This window comes from Rhinolophus hipposideros (genome assembly GCF_964194185.1).
Source record: "Rhinolophus hipposideros genome assembly, chromosome: 3".
Classification (NCBI taxonomy): Eukaryota; Metazoa; Chordata; class Mammalia; order Chiroptera; family Rhinolophidae; genus Rhinolophus; species Rhinolophus hipposideros.
In genome coordinates, this window is record NC_138049.1 from 36,278,413 (window position 1) to 36,300,324 (window position 21,912).

Here is a 21,912-nt window from a genome sequence, read left to right on the forward strand (position 1 = left end):
ATAATGTATATATACATTATATATATACATCTCAGTTCTGGATTTTTTTTGAGTGGTTACCCTTAAGTTTATGTAAAATAGTTTGATATTTAGAGTATTCCATTTTCTTCAGCATGCTTACTTGCAACCATGTCTTTTAATAGAGCAAAAATAGACAAAGTTTCCAGCAAGGTTTGATTTTGGATATAGTCAGAATGATGAAGTGTTCATTCAGTAAACTGACAACTTAGATGCTATTTGTGAAAAGAGCAAACAATTAATTTAGTTTAGAATGCGGAGGGATAAACATTATTTTAATGCACATAGTTAGTGCCTGTAAGGCTTCTTCAATAATTGCTTTGAGTTGACTGTTTTTAAAATGATAAAATTATCTGTCATTTTAAATTATTTTAGGGACATATTTCATGCAGAATAAAACAAAATGTTGTACTGCTATTATTCAGCTAATATTTTTATCTTTGTCTGCCTGAAATTTCATGGGATTAATGAGGCTATGTTTTTTGTTGTTTTCTTTTATTTTTTTCCCAATGTCTATGTCCATTTTATTCAGCTTTACGTCTAGAAACACCCGTATTTAAGAGTTTCATTATTTTACATGGTTTTGTTTTCTTTAATGTCTCTAATAAACATAGATTCATTGACCATGCTATGTTAGTCACTGTTAGATGTTTGGAAACAGCAATAAATAAAACAACCAAAAAAATCTGCCTTTTATAGAACTTATGTTCTAATTAATGAATGCTTACTTTATTAATAATTAGATATGAGATATACAATTTATCACTAGAAGTTTTAACTTCTCCATAAAATCTTTCATGAAGAATCTGGATCATACTTCTTTCCTTTTAAACATTTATGTACAGTTTGAATTAGAACTTTTAAATATGCTGGTTTTACATTTTACTTTGCTACAAGTCTTAACTTCCCAGCCAAACAAACTCCATGAAATTGAGACTGGTAGTAGAACTTTATATCCTTTCTAGCAGTGAACGTCATTATACCTTCTTTTTTATGTTCTCATGTATTTCTTTGAGATCAATATCTCAAAGTTAAATATTGAATTGAAAAATCGGTTCATTTCAATTTTAATACTACCAATCGACCTCTAATAAAACTACAAGTTTCTTTCAACAATTTATGTTAGTACTCATTTTCTCTCACCATAATCATCAGTAGTATTAACAAGCTCTTATTTTTCCAGATATTATAAGGAAAAAAATCTCATTTTAATTTGCTTTTCCCTGATCAGCTTTCATGTTTTATTAGGCATTTGTATTCCTTGCATGAATTTCTATTTTTATCATTCCGTTTATCTTTTGGGGTGTCTGTGGTTTACCTGTTGATTTAAGGAAATCTTTATTCATTTTGGGCATTAACTCTTAGAATTTTATGTTGTAAATATTACTCATTTACTCATTGTGTGTGATTTGCATAAATATTTTTAGCATATGCTATGTGTTTGATGCTGTGTTACCCATCTCTTTACTTAAAATAGTTCATATTCAAAGCATTACAGGATAGTGCAGTTTATTTTATACATCTATTCAGACAAGGAACTTCTGTGATGTGCTTTTCTGGACTATTGATCCCATTTTGGAATCACCTGAAATTGATTCTTTAAGGTCACCACCACACATCACAGATGAGATAAAGGAGGAATTTCTCACTAGCCTTAAAAATATGTAATTATAGATACATATCGTTAACAATTGCCCTTCAAACTGGGTAGCATCTTGCCCCAACTCCACTTAGTCCCAGTTGTCAATATAACATTTTAGGAATTCCATTATGCAATACATTACCAAGGAATTACTATATTTTAGAAAACTTCAAAACTACTGGGTTCTTTCACAATGTATTTTCCAAATCAAATTACTATACCTTTTACACCTTCCAAAACCATCCTGCCCAAGTGATAATGAAATTATCTACTTCATGGATAGTTTTCAGTCCTTATGAGTTTACCTCCCTATTAATCCAAATCCATACCCTATTGCAGTTAAAATCTACTTTAGTTTGTGTCCACACAATCTGGGGCAGTACTTCTACATGAAAGCTTACACTGCTTCAGATTCCATCTAGAGAATAACAAAAGTGGGCTAAGCCAGGCTCTGCCTATATTACCTTGTTAAATACAGTATGGTTTGTGTTCAGTTTTCAAAAATTGTTTCCAGTTCAGGTTTCCTTTTTCCTTTCCTTTCTTTTCTTTAGTTTTCTTTCTTACTTCTTTGCCTCCTTCCCTCCTTTTCTCCCTTACTTTCCTCCCTCTCTCCCTCATTTCCCTTCCTCCCTCCCTCTCATACACACACACAATTCAGTCTATGATTCATGACTTCCCATATAGTACTGACCAAGCACTCAGTATAAAAGTTCTACATTTGTCCACAAATAAGAACCAAGCAGGGCCTCTAGACCTCCAGTAGACAAAACACATTGAAACTAGATATACTATACAACATTCCCTCTACATGCCTATCAAGATTTCTTCTTTTGCTATATTAAAAAACTCACTTTTATATCTTACATATCTAGAAAGTTAACCACAACTCCACTCTTAGATCATATAATTTGTATCAGTAACTTTATACACTTTTGGAGACAATATTTATACTCATGTGGAAAAAATAACTTTTAGCCCATATTTTTTTAATGAAAATTTGCATTTTTGTTTCAATGCAACTTATTTTATAATTTTATATACTGAGAATGTTTCAATTGACACTAATCGTTATATTCTCTTAATGTTCTAATTGTCAAAATTTGTCCAGTAAAACCTCTCTTTTCAGACTGACCAAATTGTCCATTTTAATTCTAACCCAGAAATTACTGAGATTCTCCCTGTTTCTGAAAACAAAGTGTTCTAAGACGATCTTTATTTTTTATGTATCAAGAGAAAGGACAAAGTGGCTATTATGAGAGTATTGGAGTTCTCAAGTCTAGGCACTAGGGAACCATAAATCCTAATGTAAGGCAAGTGATCTTAGAAGAGAGAGTACCTAAATTTTATCAATGAAGTGAGAAATCCTTTTTTATTGTAAAGGTCATGAGTTCATGTTGATATACTCATTTGACCTTTATTTTTTTTCATTAGTTTCAGGTGTACAAAACAATGTAATAATTAGACCCCAATGTAATAATTTATACCCCTCACAAAATAACCCCCTCCCCAAATCTACCACCCCTCTGACATCATACATAGCTGTTACAGTTCTAATGATTCTATTCCCTATGCTGTACTCCACATCCTGTAACTGTATGTGTATATATATATATATATATATATATATATGCATACATATATAGTCACAAGATATATATATATATGTATATATATATATATTCTAATAGATATAATAGATATATACAGATATATAGATATAATAGATATATATTCTAATATGAATATATATATATATATATATATATACATATATATATATAGTTGACATTCACTGTTATTCAACTTGAGTTTCAGGTGTACAGTGCAGTGGTCAGGCACCCACATCATCCATGAAATCGTTTCCCTAATAAGACAAGTGTCCTTTGGATACCCTACAAAATCTCTACAACATTATTGATTATATTCCCCAATCTGTCTTTCATATCCTCGTGGCAATCTTGAAAATTCTCTTTTTACTTGATCTAATATGAATTTTTAAAGTAATTTTCCTGTTTAGAACTAACATTTTATGACTAAGCATGCTATATATTGTTACACTAAATCATGCTATTAAATTTCACTATTGAACTCTAATTTTCTCAGTTCAATTTTTAATTTATTTTTTACTCCCTTTTCTAAGATTTCTGGAATTAATTCAAGATTGTACAAGTCTTGATGAACTTGGTCATCTGCATCACATGAGAACATCAACTGTCTGAGGTCACACACACACACAGTCTACTTCCCCCCTATAGAAACAACTCTAAGAAATGATAAGGCATGGAATATATAATATTACAAAAAAATATTCCCCCTACATTGAACGTTAATAAAAATACTAATGAAAGGCAAAGACATGTAGACCAATATTGGATCCTAAGGTTTTGTTTGAAATCCCAATGTATCTTTGTCTAATTCATTCACACTATTTACGGTTTTTTTTTCATAATTTTTTCTTAGTTTATATGCCATTAGTACCATTATTTGATTTTTCTGGCTGACAATTTTGTTCAAAACTCCATTTAATATATTCTTTTCTTTGTTATTGCTTAAGAGACTAATTATTCAAGAATATCACAAAACACATACTTTAATTAATATCAAAAATTATAAATATATCCACCCACATGTATACAGATATACTACGTATTATACTTTGAAAACCCCCACCAAGTAAGTTACAGCCCGCAAAATTAAACTAAATAATCTTTAACAGATTTTCAGTCTCCTCTGCAGGTATTCAGTTCCATCTACTGAAATCTTTCCTTCAGATTCTTCCAGTCATGAAACGGGCCCCTACTTCCGCATCCTATTGCAAAAGCTGGGAAGCTCTAGCCTGAGTGACAGGTCTCTACTAGTATTGTCTGTAATGACACTGTCCCAGCACAACTGCATTCTCAGCTGGGCTGTCCAAGCTCTCTTAGGATCTAGAGCATGACATGAACTCTCCACTGCTTGTTAAACTGGGTTACTAACTTCCTATTTAATTCCCAGTAACAGTTCCTGGCAGATGCTAAACTGAATCACACGAGTGCTACTAAAGCAAAAGGACTTTAAGAAACTTGCCCAAGTTCACTCAGCTAGGAAGTAGCAGCCTGCCTCCACTTCCTATTGGCTTTGGGAGGAAAATGGAATTTGGAGATCATTTTAAAGGTGATGCTGAAAGTGGTTCACCAACCTTTCTAGGGTCTTCTGGCTCCCAGCTCAGTGGCATTTGATGCCATGTGGTAGGAGTAGCATGAGAAGAAGAGATTGCCTAAAGCATAATAATCAAAACTTTGAGCAGTTTAAAAGGTGTTAAAAATCAAGTCAGACAAATACAAAGTGCTTTTTCATAGTAACTTGAATTTTCACAAACTACACTTTAATGTGTTATGAGGAAGTTCAAAGTTATTAGTTTTCTGTGAAATAGTTACCATAATTCTTCCACCAACAATTAGGCACAAGTTTTGATGATGTTTGCAGCAAAAGGACATCTGTGTGTCCATGAACCATTTTTTTTCCTAAAAATTAAAATTTTAAAGCTCAAAAGTGGGCCTTTAAGGACCATTATGTGAATAACATTACTTGCCCTTTAAATAGATGATACCATCAAGATTAGAGTGCTTTACATGCTTATCACTAAACAAACGCTAGTTGAACTGAACTAAAAATCAAGTTCATTACATTAATATACAGTCTATGTGGTATGGTCTCCAAGCTACAGAACTTTCAGTAAACACTGTTCTACAGCCAAATATAATTAAGGATAATTCCAGTTGTATTAAATCTCATCACGTTCATTAAAGGAATACAAATGCTCAGCATTACAGTTTCTGTTATTTATTGTTGTAAAACATACCATCTCAAGATCAATGGCATAAAAAACAGTCATTTTACTGTGTTCAGATTTGTAGGTCAGGAATTCAGACAGGGTGGAATAAGGATGGCTGTGTCTACTTACAAAACCTTGATCTTCAGCTGGCTTTGCACTAGAAACTTCTTCATTTCATATCTGACATCTGGGCTAGAATGACGCGAAGTCTGGGTCCAGCTGAGGTTGTTGACTGAGGCACCCACTTGCTACGTCTCCATGTACTTGGGTTTCTCATAAGATGAAAGCCAGGTTCTGAAAGACAGCAGCTGGGTTCTGAGCAAATTTTCCAAAAGAAACAGGTGGAAGCTGCCTAGTCTTTCCTGACCTAGACTCAGAAGTCACAGAAAATCCTTCCACTGTACTCTGCTGGTCAAATAGGTGTCATAGCATGTCCAGATTCCAGAGGAGTGGAAATGACTCCCCAACTTGATAGGGAAATGTCAAATTCACATTGCAGAAAAGCATGTGAGATGTGAGACTCTATAGCCATCTTTGGAAAACACAATTTGTTGCAATTATATATCAAATATAATTCTTCTCCGAACTATTTCCCACAGATTCTTTAGTTGCTCCTCCACTATATTCCTCACGTCATAATCTCCTGGGCTCCCCCAGTTAGTCTGACTTTCACTTTTTCTCCTAATTGCTTTGCTATTTCTCAGCACTGTATTGTGTAAATTGTTTTAACTGCTAAGCCTAACTCATTCTCAATTTTTTCTAGTCTAGAGTTATGAAGCTTTTCCCCATTTCTGTTTCAATTTGCAGCATTGAAAAACCAAAGCATCTAGCTAAGGTAGCAAACATTATCATCTTCAGTGGTGGGAAGGGAGGGAAGAAGATGAAGCTAAATAATCAAACATCAAATCTTCTGTGGCAAATAGGGAAATGGAACATTTTCCTGGGAACAAAGATATCACTGTTGGCACTCACACCCTATTCAACACTGCTCCCTTTCTGCCACCCAAAGCAAGACTTCAGTGGTGTCAGTCACGACACCTTTGTTTGTTATACCAATAAAACACTGGATCATCTCCATTTCCTTACTCAGCCTTTTACTCTCTGTGGTAAAGTTACTTTATGCCACTACTCTGCCACACTGGGAACAAATCTTTGAGGGCAGTCTCCAGTCACATTTCCAACGTGGGTCTCTTTTAACTAGGACTTCACCTGTCAACTTACCTGGGTCCATTACTCAATGGGCAAACCCGAGTCAAATCACGCTTCCTAAGTCCATCTGAGGACTTCATGATAGGATCCTATTATCCAATGGCTCATAATATCATCTCTTTTTCCTAAGTTCTGATTATCTTCATTGAAAACAAGAGTTTAAGGACCTACTAGTACTACTGATGTACTCAGTGCTCATAATTTGATAGCCAAAAAGTGTCCTGACATAATTTTAACTTAAATGCTTACGAATCTCCAAGTCTCCCTTTTCTGACCCTCAGCAGATGACTTGTTGAAACAGAGCATGGTCCCGTGGGCACTGACTATTGTTAGTGATTTAACACCAAAGTCACACTCACTGGCTAACCTGCTATATATTAATTCTAAAGTAGGCAGTGATGGCCAACTTTTTGCCTTTAATTCCAGTAATAACTTTGAGAGCAGGTACTCGCTTGCAAAGTCACATATGCATATGAATATTTTTCTGAATCTGAGCTTATCCATTCTTACTCAAATCAATAGTGTGGCGTGCCTTAGGTCCAATTCAACACCTTTGTGTACAGAATGTGGTACAGTATTTTCTGAAAATATACTAGGATATTGGTAGTAATCAGCCATTTGCAGTGGTTCTAAAGACAAATTAATTGTGAATCCCACAGCAGAGAAACAATCCTTTGAGTTGGATTTGGCCAAATGTATGAGTAACAACCTAAAATGCATCCAAGCAAATCAGACATAAACATTCTCCTGTGTGTGTGCAAAAAAGACTAAAGTATTTCAAGGAATATTGATATTGGGAAGTTGACTGAATGCAGGAAAGACAAAATTAATTTTCAGCTCATCATGTTAGGAGGGAGTGTTTTGATTTATTCGATTTAGTAAACTTACAGAGTGCTGCAGAAATTTGACCCTCCTGATATTATATCTAGCCCTCAACAGGGCATTTTCCTGGAACTAACAATTTTTTGGCTTAAAGTCATTTTCACAGTGTCTGTTTAAGTCATCATACACATTTCAGTGCCCATTATTGATCACATTTGATTAACCTCTGCCCCATTGTTCCTATATTTGAGTGATCATATGAAAATATGATTTCATTAGGTGGGATATGAAAATATGATTTTATTAGGTGGGTGCAAATGTAATTACAATTTAAAAGGTTGAAAATAATTGCAGAAACCGCAATTACTTTGCACCAACCTAATTCCAGGAAAGATTATTTTAATCTGAGGTAAACTGATTCTATCAGGTCCCAAATTCCAGAAAAATTCCCTTCAAATTTATAAGGTCCTCAAAATATAGCTCTTTTGCATTAGAGAACTCTTTGGCTTTGCATTCAAGAATATTATATTCAAGATACATATTTCAACAAGCAAATCTAATTTAAGGGAATTGAACTTATTCACATGACTGAAAAGAATATGGATATACATAGTGATATCAGTGATATCATACTGATAATTTCATAAATTATAGAAATAATTTAGGCCTTAACTCTTAAAATAATTCTATGTAAAGAATTTGAATCGACTTAAAATAAAATTAGAGACTTCTTGGCCAGAGAAGATGGCATAGACTTGTTTCTCCCTGCTACTTCCCACAAAGTATAACTAGGTATAACACAAGAAACCAAATGAGGACTCTGAACGGTGGAAAGAGAAAGATTTTTAATTAGGAATCCAGTACTGAAGGGAAAATATTTACTAATTAGGGACTCCAGAACTGAAGGGAAAGTGTTTACTAATTAGGAACTCTAGAACTGGACTCCAGTACTGCAGGGTCTTCTGACTCCCAAAATACCAAGAGAAGACATTTCAGGTATGCATGTTTCTCCCCAATTCAAACAGAAATTCTATCACTACCAACAAGTGGCACCAGTAAGGGGGAATTAATCAGGAGCACCCCTGACAATAAGCAGCCGGGGGAAGTGGTTTCCTTCCCTACTGATTCTGAGATGTCTCTCACCTACCTACCTTATTTCCCCAAAAATAAGACCTAAACGGAAAACAAGCCCTAACATGATTTTTCAGAATGACATCCCCTGAACATAAGACCTAATGTGTCTTTTGGAGCAAAAATTAATATAAGACCTGGTCTTATTTTCAGGGAAACATGGTACCCATCACACCAAGATCCAGGACAATCACAACTTGAAAGACAATCCACTGATGCGAACACCAAGACAAAACCGATGTTGGAATTATTTGACAAATCAATTACCATAAATATACTTCCACAAGCATTTTCTTGAAACAAATGAAAAAAAAATGAATCTCAGCAAAGAAATAGAAGCTATAAAAATAATCAAAGGAAATTATAGAACCAAAAAATACAATAATTAAAATAAGAAACTCTCTAAACAATTTATCAGTAGAGTGGACACAGTAGATGGTAAGATCAGAGAACTTAAGAAGAGATAACTAGAATTTACTCAATTTAAAGAGATAACTAGAATTTACTCAATTTAAACAACAGAGAGAAAAACAGACTGGAAAAAAGAATGTGAATAGAGCGTCAGGAACCTGTAGCACAATAACAAACAATGAAGTCCCAAAAAAGGAGAAGGAAGAAAGTGAGGCTAATGAATAGTCAAAGAAATGAGGGCTGAAAACTTCCTAGATTCCAAGAAAAAATTGTCAGAAGACATAACCTATAGGGTCAAGAACCTAAGTGAATCCAAATAAGATAAATTCAAACAAAGCTACACTAATACATGCCATAATAAAACTTCTGAAAATGGAAGGCGAAGAAAAAATTATTAAAGCAGAGAAAACTAACACGTTACATAAAGAGTCACACTAATTTGAATAACAGCAAATTCCTCATCTGAAGGGTTAGAGGCAAGAAGGAAGTGTCACAACATTTTTCAAGAGCTAAAAAATAACTATTGTCAACTATTAATTCTACATCTGACGATACTATCCTTTAAAGAAGAAGGGAAAATAAAGGAATTCTCAGACAAAAGAAAATTAAGGAATTTGTTACTGGCAGACTTACCATTAAAGAATGTCTAAAACAGTTTCTTTAAATAGAAATTATAAAAGAAAAAAAAAAAAACTTGGAACATCAGGAAGGAAGAATGAAGAATGGAAAGAGCAGATATGAGTATATACAATAAATTACTCTCTTTAAATTTCTAAATCATAAGTGACAATATAAAAATTATACTTTCTAATACTAAAGACAATATGTTAACAGTGGTTAAGGCAATGGGGGGAAATGGCAATAGGGTTTCCACACTTCACTTGAAGTTATAAAACATTGACAGCAGATTATAATGAATCACATGCATACATTATAATATCGAGAGCAACCACTAAGAAAATTATACCAAATGATACAATCAAAAACAATTATAAATGATAATGAAATCTTGAAAAATATTCAAGTAACTCATAAGAAGGCACATGTCCTTTAACAGGTGAATGGTTAAACAAATTATAATGTATCAAAATCATGGACTACAACTCAGCAATAAAGAAGAATGAAATACTGACATGAGCATCAACCTGGAGGAATCTCCACAGAATTAGGCTGAGTGAAGAAAAGCCCATCACAAAAAGTGAATGCAGTATGATTCCATTTATAGAGCTTTTTTAAAAAATGAAATTTAAGGGATGGAGAACAGATCAGTGATTGCCAGAGTTTAGAGACAGGGTAAAGGCAGGGGTGGTTATAAAATGGTAACACAAAGGATCCTCATGGTAATGGGAACATTCTCTCTTTTGAGCGTGGTGGTGGATATATAAATTTCTATGTGTGATTAAATTACATAGAACTAAATACACATACAAATGAATACAAATAAGACCTAGGACATCTGAGTAAGACTGATAGATTGCATGAGTGTAATATCCTGGTTGTGATATTGCACTATTGTTTTGCAGTGCGTTACCATTGAGGAAAACTGGGTAAAGGATACATAAGATCTCTATACTATTTCTTACAAAAGTATGTGGATTTAAAATGATTTCAAAATAAAATTTTAGTTGACAAAATAAAATTAGAAAAAAAGTACTACATAAATAAATGACAGAACAGGCAGTATTTGGCTGTGGGAAACATCTTAAAGGTGGCACGTCACTAACTAAAATCTCGGACCCTGGGGTACACAATGCTCAGAGATGTGAGCTCTGGCATCTTCCAAACATGGAATTCTTCAAATGTGCACTTGTCTGCCAGACATCTGTTTTCTAAGCCTTGGTCTATGCTCACCTCTCAAGTGGAAGAGGTGGGAATGGAAACAAGTCCACTCTACCCAAATAATGTCAGGTTAATTAATGTGATATTAACTTAAAATGAGTTATTGATGCTGGGCTGGCAAAGCACCAGAGATCCTTTACATGTGGGGAAGCTCAGATTAGGTAATATCCCCAAAAGAGTACTGGGTACCAATCTCGACTTTATTCCAACATTGCATAAAAGGGGATGTTCCTACAATTTATCATCACAGTCTTTAGTCATGTTTCTATATGGAAAGAAGAAACCATTTGAAAACTGAACACCATCACATTGAGAGGGACATTGGGACATCCCATCACATTGGGATGGGAGAGAATTAACCATATTTTAGTTTAGAAGCTGGAAGATGAAACTGAGATTTCTATAACCTCTAGGATTCTGATTTGGTCACAATTAATTTCAGCCATACTAAATGGAAATGTTGATGAAAGGCAGTGTAGTAGCTCCATCTGGGAGGAAACATTACATCAGAAAATTAACCTTTGCTTTGAGTGTAGACATAGCACATAAGTTTGTAGTTGTGGTATATGCTATCCAAAGCTTGAATATGATGAAGAAATAATCTCAAAAAATTGTCTAAAATAGTTTTACTATGTAAGAATATATGAAAATTAGCCTCATTACATTAAACTCCACATTGAAAAATCTATTACTTTGCAAAGAGAATTCTTAGCAACTAAAAGTGACCCATGAGCCATTAGATTCTGTTTGGTGAGTAGAAAATACATGTACTATGATTCTTGATGACTACTACATATGTGTAGGCAATATAATTGTGTTTAATAAATAAAAACCTATGGATAATTTAAATAGGTGTCTAGTGTTATCTTCTGCTAGGATTGCAATCAAATATTTTAACTAATTTAAGAGTGTACACTTCAGTCTATACAGCACATCAAGCAGAACACTTGCTCATTAATGGAAAACTAGCACCTTGAGAAAAATGTTGGTCATTAATTATAGAGTTCTAAATTCATGAAATTACTACTTTCTTCAGTAAAATTAAGCATCAATAATTAAGTGTGCTGAAGAGTAGAAAAGGAGTCCACCCTTACTGGTGAAAATATCACTTTAAAAAGTTACTCACTACTTCACCCACTTTTATTTTCCTAAGTGAATAAACTTGACTATTAGCTCATTCTGCCAAACAACAACAAAAAATTTGGTTAAGAAAATATATATGAATAATATATTTTCATCTCTTTATAGTGTGTAAGAAAACTTTTTATATTATTTTGAAATTATTCTGTGTGATGAAATACAGATCCCTTACAAATACAAACAACAAAGAAATTATTTCATACCCATTTAAGTAATGTAGTGTAAAGATAATATTAAAAGCATGAGCTTTGGAGTTTCACAAATCTTCATTAGAAATTTAGATCTGCTTTAGATTACCTTTGTGGCCTTACATAACTTACTTCAATTATCTGGAATTCATTTTTCTCATCTTTAAAATTGGTGATATATGACCTATACCATAGGATTATTGCACAGATTAAATATGTCTGTAAAGTACTTTCACGTGTACTCCAATGTTCATTGCAGCTTTGTTTACGGTGGCCAAGACATGGAAACAACCAAAATGTCCTTCGATAGATGAATGGATAAAGAAGTTGTGGTACATATACACAATGGAATACTATTCGGCGTTAAGGAAAGATGATATAGGAGCATTTGTGACACCATGGATGGATCTTGAGAGTATAATGCTAAGTGAAATAAGTCAGACAGAAAAAGCAGAGAACCCTATGATTTCACTGATACGTGGTATATAAACCAAAAAGAACAAGACAAACAAATGAGAAACAAAAACTCATAGACACAGACAATAATTTAGTGGTTACCAGAGGGTAAGGGGGTGGGGGGTGGGTGATGAGGGTAAAGGGGATCAAATATATGGTGATGGAAGGAGAACTGACTCTGGGTGGTGAACACACAATGGGATTTATAGACGATGTAATACAGAATTGTACACCTGAAATCTATGTAAATTTACTAACAATTGTCACCCCAATAAATTTAATAAAAAAAAAAGGAAAAAAAAATATGTCTGTAAAGTACTTTAAGTGTTTGGCACAGTGTCTAGCTCATTGTACTAATAAAATATGGAGAAAATGGCGGTAGAGATAGGCTCTTGTTAAATCCAGAAACTCTGATTGCTTGCATGCACAGCTTCAACTACTAATTTAATTTTAGCATATAACCCATAAATATCAGTCAAATGCAACACATATTTTAAAGAAAATGTTAATCTTCTAAAATTTTAAGATATGAAAAATATTTTAAAATATATTTATATTGTGGCATAATATATGCCGAAGGACAATATGACATACTCTGTGGTTTCACAGAAAAACATTTCTTAGTTTACATATCTTATGTATTTAATTGTCTCTAGTTATGCATTATTATAGATGGCTTATCACATTAATGATTTTATACAAATCACTCAGTCGTTAATTCTTAGGGTGAGACTATGTGAAGAAATGGAATTGGTGATGTCATAAAAATGGCAGTGTGAGGTGAGCCTCTTGAAATCTCCCCTGGAATTTATAACAAATTGAACAACTATAAGTCTATAAAGGACTGCCTGCACAGCAGACAGGCAAAATTAAGAGACACACTACTGAAATCATCTAAAGGTTGATGGGCAAATCATCGAAAGGTCGGCAAATTGTACGAGCAGGGGAGGACTGAAGGGAGAAGTGCAAAGACAGGGTCGTGTGGGTTCAGGACACAGAACTAGCTCAGTGATCCAAGCTTGCGGCATCCTGGAACTACCAGAGCTGTGGGAGAGGGAAGAAATTTGAATGCTAGGACTCTACTTTAGGCTCACAGGCCTGAGAGGACAGCATATAACATGGCTGAATACAACGCTCATGGCAGAGATCTCGGAGCAAAGATTGAGAAAAGAAGGCTGAAAACAGTGGTTTAATCCCTCACTGCCTCGCAGAGAACAGAAGCCTTAGGCACTGAGACTAGCCACCTCCTCCCTCACAGAGCTTGCCCTGCACCCCCCACCTGCCCAGTGCTAGAAGCAGAATAGTAGCAGTGTCAGATCAAAAGAACAGAACATTTGCAATTCTGAGAACTGTGGTCTGCAGACATAGACTCACAGCTCAACTAGTTCTGGCAAAAGGGAGGGAGCTGTGGAAGCAGGACTGCCTGTGGTGGTGGTCACCACCATTGCTCTGGGTCACCTCTCACAACTCACCCCACTCCTGTCCCCACCTAACTGGGTGCATCCCTGCAGGAGTAAACAGAGCGGCTAACACACACAGGTTCTGAATCTGGTGCATAAAGAGCTTTGAAACTTCAGGAGCTCTCCACATCTCTTAACGATGTGGCGCCATATATCCCAGACAAATTATTTACAGAGGAAAAGCCCACCTTCCAAGGAAACCCCCCATTGTTTAAGAAGCCAGAATAGTGCAGAAAAAACATAACACTACAGTGTGAGAGGGAATACAAGGCTGCAGTGGGAGAGAAATAAAACATTGTACCAACACCTATTGGAAAACAAAAGAAGGACCTCTTTCTATCAACCTGTTGCAGAACCCACACCTGTAGATGTCTAGGAAGAGAAATAATGAATCATTAATTGCCAAGAATAACCAAGACAACAAAACATCTCAGAACGAAAGTGAAAAGACTCCAGAAAATGAACTTAAAGATATGTAAATATGTGACTTAAATAACAGAGAATTCAAGATTGCACTTCTAGAAAAGCTCAACGAGATGCAAGGAAACAGACAGGCAGTGTAATGAACTCAGAAACACAATCAAAGTACAAAATGAACATTTCACCAAAGATTGAAATTTTAAAAAAGAACCAAATGGAATTTCTGGAGATTGAGAACTCAATGAAGGAAATGAAGAATGAAATAGCCAGCTTAGGTAGTAGAGTTGACCAGATAGAGGAAAGAATCAGTGACATCAAAAATAGAAAAAGATAGGAAATGACACGGATGGAAGAAGAAAAAGACTTGAGACTTAAAAGAAATGAAAGAAATTTACAAGAACTTTCTGACTCCATCAGAAAGAGCAACATAAGAATAATGGGCATTACAGAAGGAGAAGAAAGAGAGAAGGGAACAGAGAGTATATTCAAACAAATGGTCAAAGAAAACTTCCCAAACTTGTGGAAAGAACTGGATCCTCCAATCCAAGAAGCAAATAGAACAGTTAATTACCTCAATCCCAACAGGCCTTTCCCAAGGAACATTGTATTGAAGCTGTAAAAAATCAATGACAAGGAAAGAATCCCCCAGGCAGCAAGGGAAAAGAAGACAGTAACCGACAATGCAAAGCCCATTAGAATATCATCTGATTTTTCAGCAGAAGCTCTACAAGCCAGGAGGGAGTGAAAACAAATATTCAAATTATTGAAAGAGAAAAATTATGATCAAAGAATAATATATCCAGCAAAAATCTCCCTTAAATATGAAAGAGGAATAAAGACATTTCTAGACATAACAGAAGATGAGGGAATTTTCTAACACACGACCTACACTACAAGAAACATTGAAGGAGGCTATTCAACCAGCATCAACAGGGATAATTTGTGGCAACCAAAACATAAAAGGTGGGGAGAGTAAAGGTCTGAACTGGAATATGGGAATGGAGAAAGTAAGTATGCTGAAGAAAATGGAAACTCTAAATATCAAACGTTCTTTTACATAAACTTAATGGTAATGACTCAAAAAAAATTCAGAACTGAAATATGTAACGTAATAAAAGAAGAAACAGAGGGGAAAATCATAGAGTACCACCAGACAGAAATAGACAACAAAAAAGGGCAAAGAAACAATGGAGACACAGCCTCACCAGAAAACTAAAGATAGAATGATAGGAAATTCTCACAAATCAATAATCACCTTAAAAGTAAATGGCCGAATTCACCAATAAAAAGACAGAGTAGCAAATTGGATAAAAAACTAAACCCAACCATATGCTGCCTCGAAGAGATACATCTCAGCTACATGGACAAACACAGACTCAAAGTGAAAGGGTGGAAATGGACACTCCAAGCAAATGGTATACAGAGAAAATCAGGTGTAGACATACTGATATCAAATGAAATAGACTTCACAATAAAAATGGTAATGAGAAAAATGAACATTTCATAATGATAAAGGGGACTATACAACAAGAAGTTATCAATATTTATGCCCCCAATCAGGGAGCACCGAAATATACCAAGCAACTACTAACAGAGCTAAAGGGAGAAATTGACCAAAACACAATTACAGTAGGGGACCTAAATACATCATTGACAGCTATGGATAGATCATCCAAACAGAAAATAAAGAAATAGCAGCAGCCCTAAAGGACACTTTAGATGAAATGGACAAAATAGACATTTATAGAGCCCTTCATCCTAAAACATCAGACTATACTTTTTTTTCTCTAGTGTACATGGAACATTCTCAAGGATAGACCATACATTGGGACATATAACTAACCTCAGCAAATTTAAGAATATTGAAATCATACCAAGCATATTCTCTGATCACAAGTCTTTGAAATTGGATATCAGTGGCAAAAAGAAAACAGGTAAAACTACAAATACGTGGAGATTAAACAACATATTTTTACAGAAAAACCAGGTCAAAGAACAAATAAGAGGAGAGATCAAAATATACATAGAAACAAATAAGAATGAAAACACATCCCACCAAAATTTTGGGGATACAGCGAAAGCAGTTTTAAAATGGAAATTTATATCATTACAAGCCTATCTCTAGAAACAAGAAAAATCCCAAATAAGTAACTTCACATTACACCTTAAAGAACTAGAAAAAGAACAAATGAAACCCAAAGTTACCAGAAGAAAGGAAATAATAAAAATCAGAGCAGAACTAAATGAGACAGAAAACAAAAAGACAATAGAAAAAATTAATGTGACAAAGAGTTGGTTCTTTGAAAAGATAAACAAAATTGACAAACCCTTGGCTAAACTCTCTAAGATAAAAAGAGAGAAGACATTGATTAGCAAAATCAGAAATGAAAAAGGGGAAGTTATCACGGACACCACAGAAATACAAATGATCATGCAAGAATACTATGAAGGACTATATGCCACCAAATTCAATAACCTAGAAAAATGGACAAGTTCTTAGAAACATATAGCCTTCCAAGGCTAAACCATGAAGAACTAGGAAAATATAAACAGACCGATCACTAGTAACGAAATTGAATCAATCATCCAAAACCTTCCCAAAAGCAAAAGTCTGGGACCAGATGGCTTCACTAGTGAATTCTATCAAACCTTCAAACAGGACCTAATACCAATACTGCTCAAATTCTTCCAAAAAATTGAAGAACAGCCAATACTCCGTAACTCATTTTATGAGGCCAACATTACCCTGATACCAAAACCTGGTAAGGACAACACATAAAAAGAAAACCACAGACCAATATCTCTGATGAATACTGATGCAAAAATCCTAAACAAAATTCTAGCAAATCAAATACAACGAGGCATTAAAAAGATTATCCATCACGACCAAGTGGGGTTCATCCCCGGGGCACAAGGATGGTTCAACATCCGCAAATCCATCAATGTGATACATCATATAAACAAAATAAAGGGCAAAATCATATGATTATATCAATTGATGGAGAAAAAAAAATTTGACAAGATACAACATCCATTTATGATTAAAACACTTAATAAAATAGGTTTAGAAGGAAAATACCTTAACATAATAAAGGCCATATATGACAAGCCCTCAGCTAATCTCATAATTAATGGTATAAAACTGAAGTCCTTTGCTCTATCTTCAGGAACAGGACAGGGCTGTCCCCTATCACCTCTGCTTTTCAACATAGTGTTGGAAGTCCTTGCCAGAGCAATCAGGCGAGAGAAAGAAATAAAAGGCATCCAAGTTGGGAATGAAGAAGTTAAATCATCACTCTTTGCAGATGACATGATGCTATATATAGAAAACCCTAAAGACTCCACAAAAAAAGCTGTTAGAAACAATCAACGAATACAGTAAAGTTGCTGGCTACAAAATTCCATTGCATTCCTATATACTAACAATGAAATCTCAGAAAAAGAAATACAAAAAAACAGATCCTTTTGGAATTGCAGCAAAAAGAATAAAATACCTAGGAATGAACTTAACCAAAGATGTGAAGGATTTAAATGCTGAAAACTATAAGACATTTTTGAAAGAAATTGAAGAAGACACAAAGAAATGGAAAGACATCCCGTGCTCATGGATTGGAAGAATCAACATAGTTAACATGGCCATATTACCCAAAGCAATATACACATTTAATACAATCCCCATCAAAATACAAATGGCATTTTTTAAAAGAAATAGAACAAAACATCATCAGAAATGTTTGGAAACACAAAAGACTCCAAATAGCCAAAGGAATCTTAAGAAAAAAGAACAATACTGAAGGTATCACACTCCCTGACTTTAGCTTGTACTACAGAGTTACAATAATCAAAACAGCATGGTATTGGCAGAAAAACAGATACATAGACCAATGGAATAGAACTGAGAACCCAGAAATAAAACCACATAAATATGGACAGATAATTTTTGACAAAGAAGCTGAAAACATACAATGGAGGAAAGACAGCCTCTTCAATAAATGGTGCTGGGAGAATTGGAAAGCCACGTGCAAAAGAATGAAACTGGACTGCTATCTGTCACCATGTACCAAAATTAATTCAAAATGGATCAAAGACTTAAGCATAAGACTTGACACAGTAAACTGCATAGAAGAAACCGTACGTACTAAATTTACGTACCTTGGGTTCAAAGAGCATTTTATGAATTTGACTTTAAAGGCAATGGAAGTAAAAGCTAAAATAAACGAATGGGACTATATGAAACTTAAAAGCTTCTGCACAGCAAAAGAAACCATCGACAAAATAAAGAGGCAACCAACTGAATGGGAGAAGATTTTTGCAAATAGTGCCTCCGATAAGGGGCTAATATCCAAAATATACAAGGAACTCATGAAGCTCAACAACAACAAACCAATCAACCCAATTGAAAAATGGGCAGAGGATCTGAAGAGACATTTCTCCAAAGAGGACATACAAATGGTAAATAGACAAATGAAAAAATGCTCAACATCACTAATCATCCGAGAAATGCAAATTAAAACCACAATTAGATATCACCTCACTCCAGTAAGGAGGGCTATCATCACCAAGACAAATAGTAACAAGTGTTGGAGAGGCTGTGGAGAAAAAGGAACCCTCCTACACTGTTGGTGGGAATACAGACTGGTGCAGCCGTTATGGAAAGCAGTGTGGAGGTTCATCAAAAAATTACGTATAGAATTACCATATGACCCAGCAATTCCTCTCCTGTGTATCTACCCAAAAAATCTGAAAACATTTATACATAAAGACATGTGTGCTCCAATGTTCATTATAGCTTTGTTTACAGTGGCCAAGACATGGAAACAACCAAAATGTCCTTCGATAGATGAATGGATAAAGAAGTTGTGGTATATATATACACAATGGAATACTATTCGGTGGTAAGAAAAGATGATATAGGAACATTTGTGACAACATGGATGAATCTTGAGAGTATAATGCTTAGCGAAATAAGTCAGACAGAAAAAGCAGAGAACCCTATGATTTCACTGATATGTAGTATATAAACCAAAAACAACAAAAGAACAAGACAAACAAATGAGAAACAAAAACTCATAGACACAAACAATAGTTTAGTGGTTACCAAAGGGTAAGGAGGGTTGGGGGAGGGAGATGAGGGTAAGAGGGATCAAATATATGGTGATGGAAGGAGAACTGACTCTGGGTGGTGAACACACAATGGGATTTATAGATGATGTAATACAGAATTGTACACCTGAAATCTGTGTAATTTCACTAACTATTGTCACCCCAATATTTTTTTTAAAAAAAAGAAAAAAATAATGTGACAAAGAGATGGTTCTTTGAAAAGATTAATAAAATTGACAAACCCTTGGCTAGACTCACTAAGATACAAAGAGAAAAGACACTAATAAACAAAATCAGAAATGAAAGCAGTGAAGTTGTCACAGATGCCACAGAAATACAAAGGATCATCCAAGAATACTATGTGGACTACATGCCACCAAATTCAATAACCTAGAAGAAATGGACAAGTTTTTAGAAACACATTCTTAGGCTGTGTCATGAAGAATTGGAAAACCTAAATAGACCAATCAGCAGTAAGGAAATTGAATCAGTCATCCAAAACCTTCCCAAAAGCAAAAGTCTGGGACCAGATGGCTTCACTAGTGAATTCTACCAAACCTTCAAAGAGAATCTAATACCAATCCTGCTCAAACTCTTCCAAAAACTGAAGAAACAATACTCCCAAACTCATTTTATGAGGCAAACATTACCCTCATACAAAAACCTGGTAAGGATAACACAAAACCATAAAACTACAGACCAATATCTTTGAGGAATATCGATAAAAAATCCTAAATAAAATTCTAGCAAATCAAACGCAACAATATATTAAAAAGATTATTCATCACAACAAAGTGGAGTTCATCCCAGGAGCACAAGGATGGTTCAACATATGCAAATAAATCGATGTGATACATCATATAAACAAAATAAATGACAGTAATTGTATGTTTATATCAATTGATGCAGAAAAAAAACTTTTGACTAGATACAACATCGATTTATGATTAAAACACTTAATAAAATAGGTAGAGTAGAAAAATACATGAACACAATAAAAGCCCTACATAACAAACCCCAAGCTAATCACATAGTGAATTATGAAAAACTGAAGCTCTTTGCTCTACTTTCAGGAACAAAACAGGGCTGTCCCCTATCACCTCTGCTTTTCAACACAGTGTTGGAAGTCCTCGCCAGAGCCACCATGAAAGAAAAAGAAACAAAAGATATCCAAATTGGGAATGAAGAAGTTAAATTGTCACTCTTTGCAGATGACATGATGCTATATATAGAAAACCCTAAACACTCCACCACCAAAAAGCTATTAGAAACAATGGACAAATACAATAAAGTTGCCAGTTACAAAATCAACATATGAAAGTCCATTGCATTTCCATACACTAACAATGAAATCTCAGAAAAAGAAATAATAATAAAAACAATTCCTTTTCCAATTGCAACAAAAAGAACAACATATCTAGGAATAAACTTACCCGAGGATGTGAAAGATTTATATGCTGAAAACTATAAGACATTTTTAAAAGAAATTGAAGAAGACACCAAAAAATGGAAAGACATTCCATGCTCAAGGATGGGAAGAATCACATAGTTAAAATGGCTATATTACCCAAAGCAATATTTAATACAATCCCCATCAAAATGCCACTGGCATATTTTAAGAAATAAAACAAAAATCATCAGATTTGTATAGAACAACAAAAGACCCCGACTAGCAAAAGCAATCGGGGGAAAAGAACAATGCTAGAGGTATCACACTCCCTGACTTTAGCTTGTACTACAGGACAACAATAATCAAAACAGCATGGCATTGGCAGAAAAACAAACACATAGACCAATGGAATAGAATTGAGAACCCAGAAATAAACCTACATAAGTACAGACAGATAATTTTTCACAAAGAGCAAAAAACATACATTTAGAAAAGACAGCCACTTTGATAAATGGTGCTGGCAGAATCGGAAAGCCATGTTCAAAAGAATGAAACTGGCCTACTATCTGTCATGTAGCAAAATTAATTCAAAGTGGATCAAAGACTTAAGCATAAGACTGAAACAATAAATTGCGTAGAAGAAAACACAGGTACTAAACTTATGGATCTCGGGTTCAAAGACCATTTTATGAATTTGACTCCAAAGGCAAGAGTGGTAAAAGCTAAAATAAATGAATGGGACTATAATCAAACTTAAAAGCTTCTGCAGAGTAAAAGAAAACATCGACAAAATAAAGCGGCAACCAACTGAATGGGAGAAGATTTTTGCAAACAGTGTCTCCGATAAGGGGCTAATATCCAAAATATAC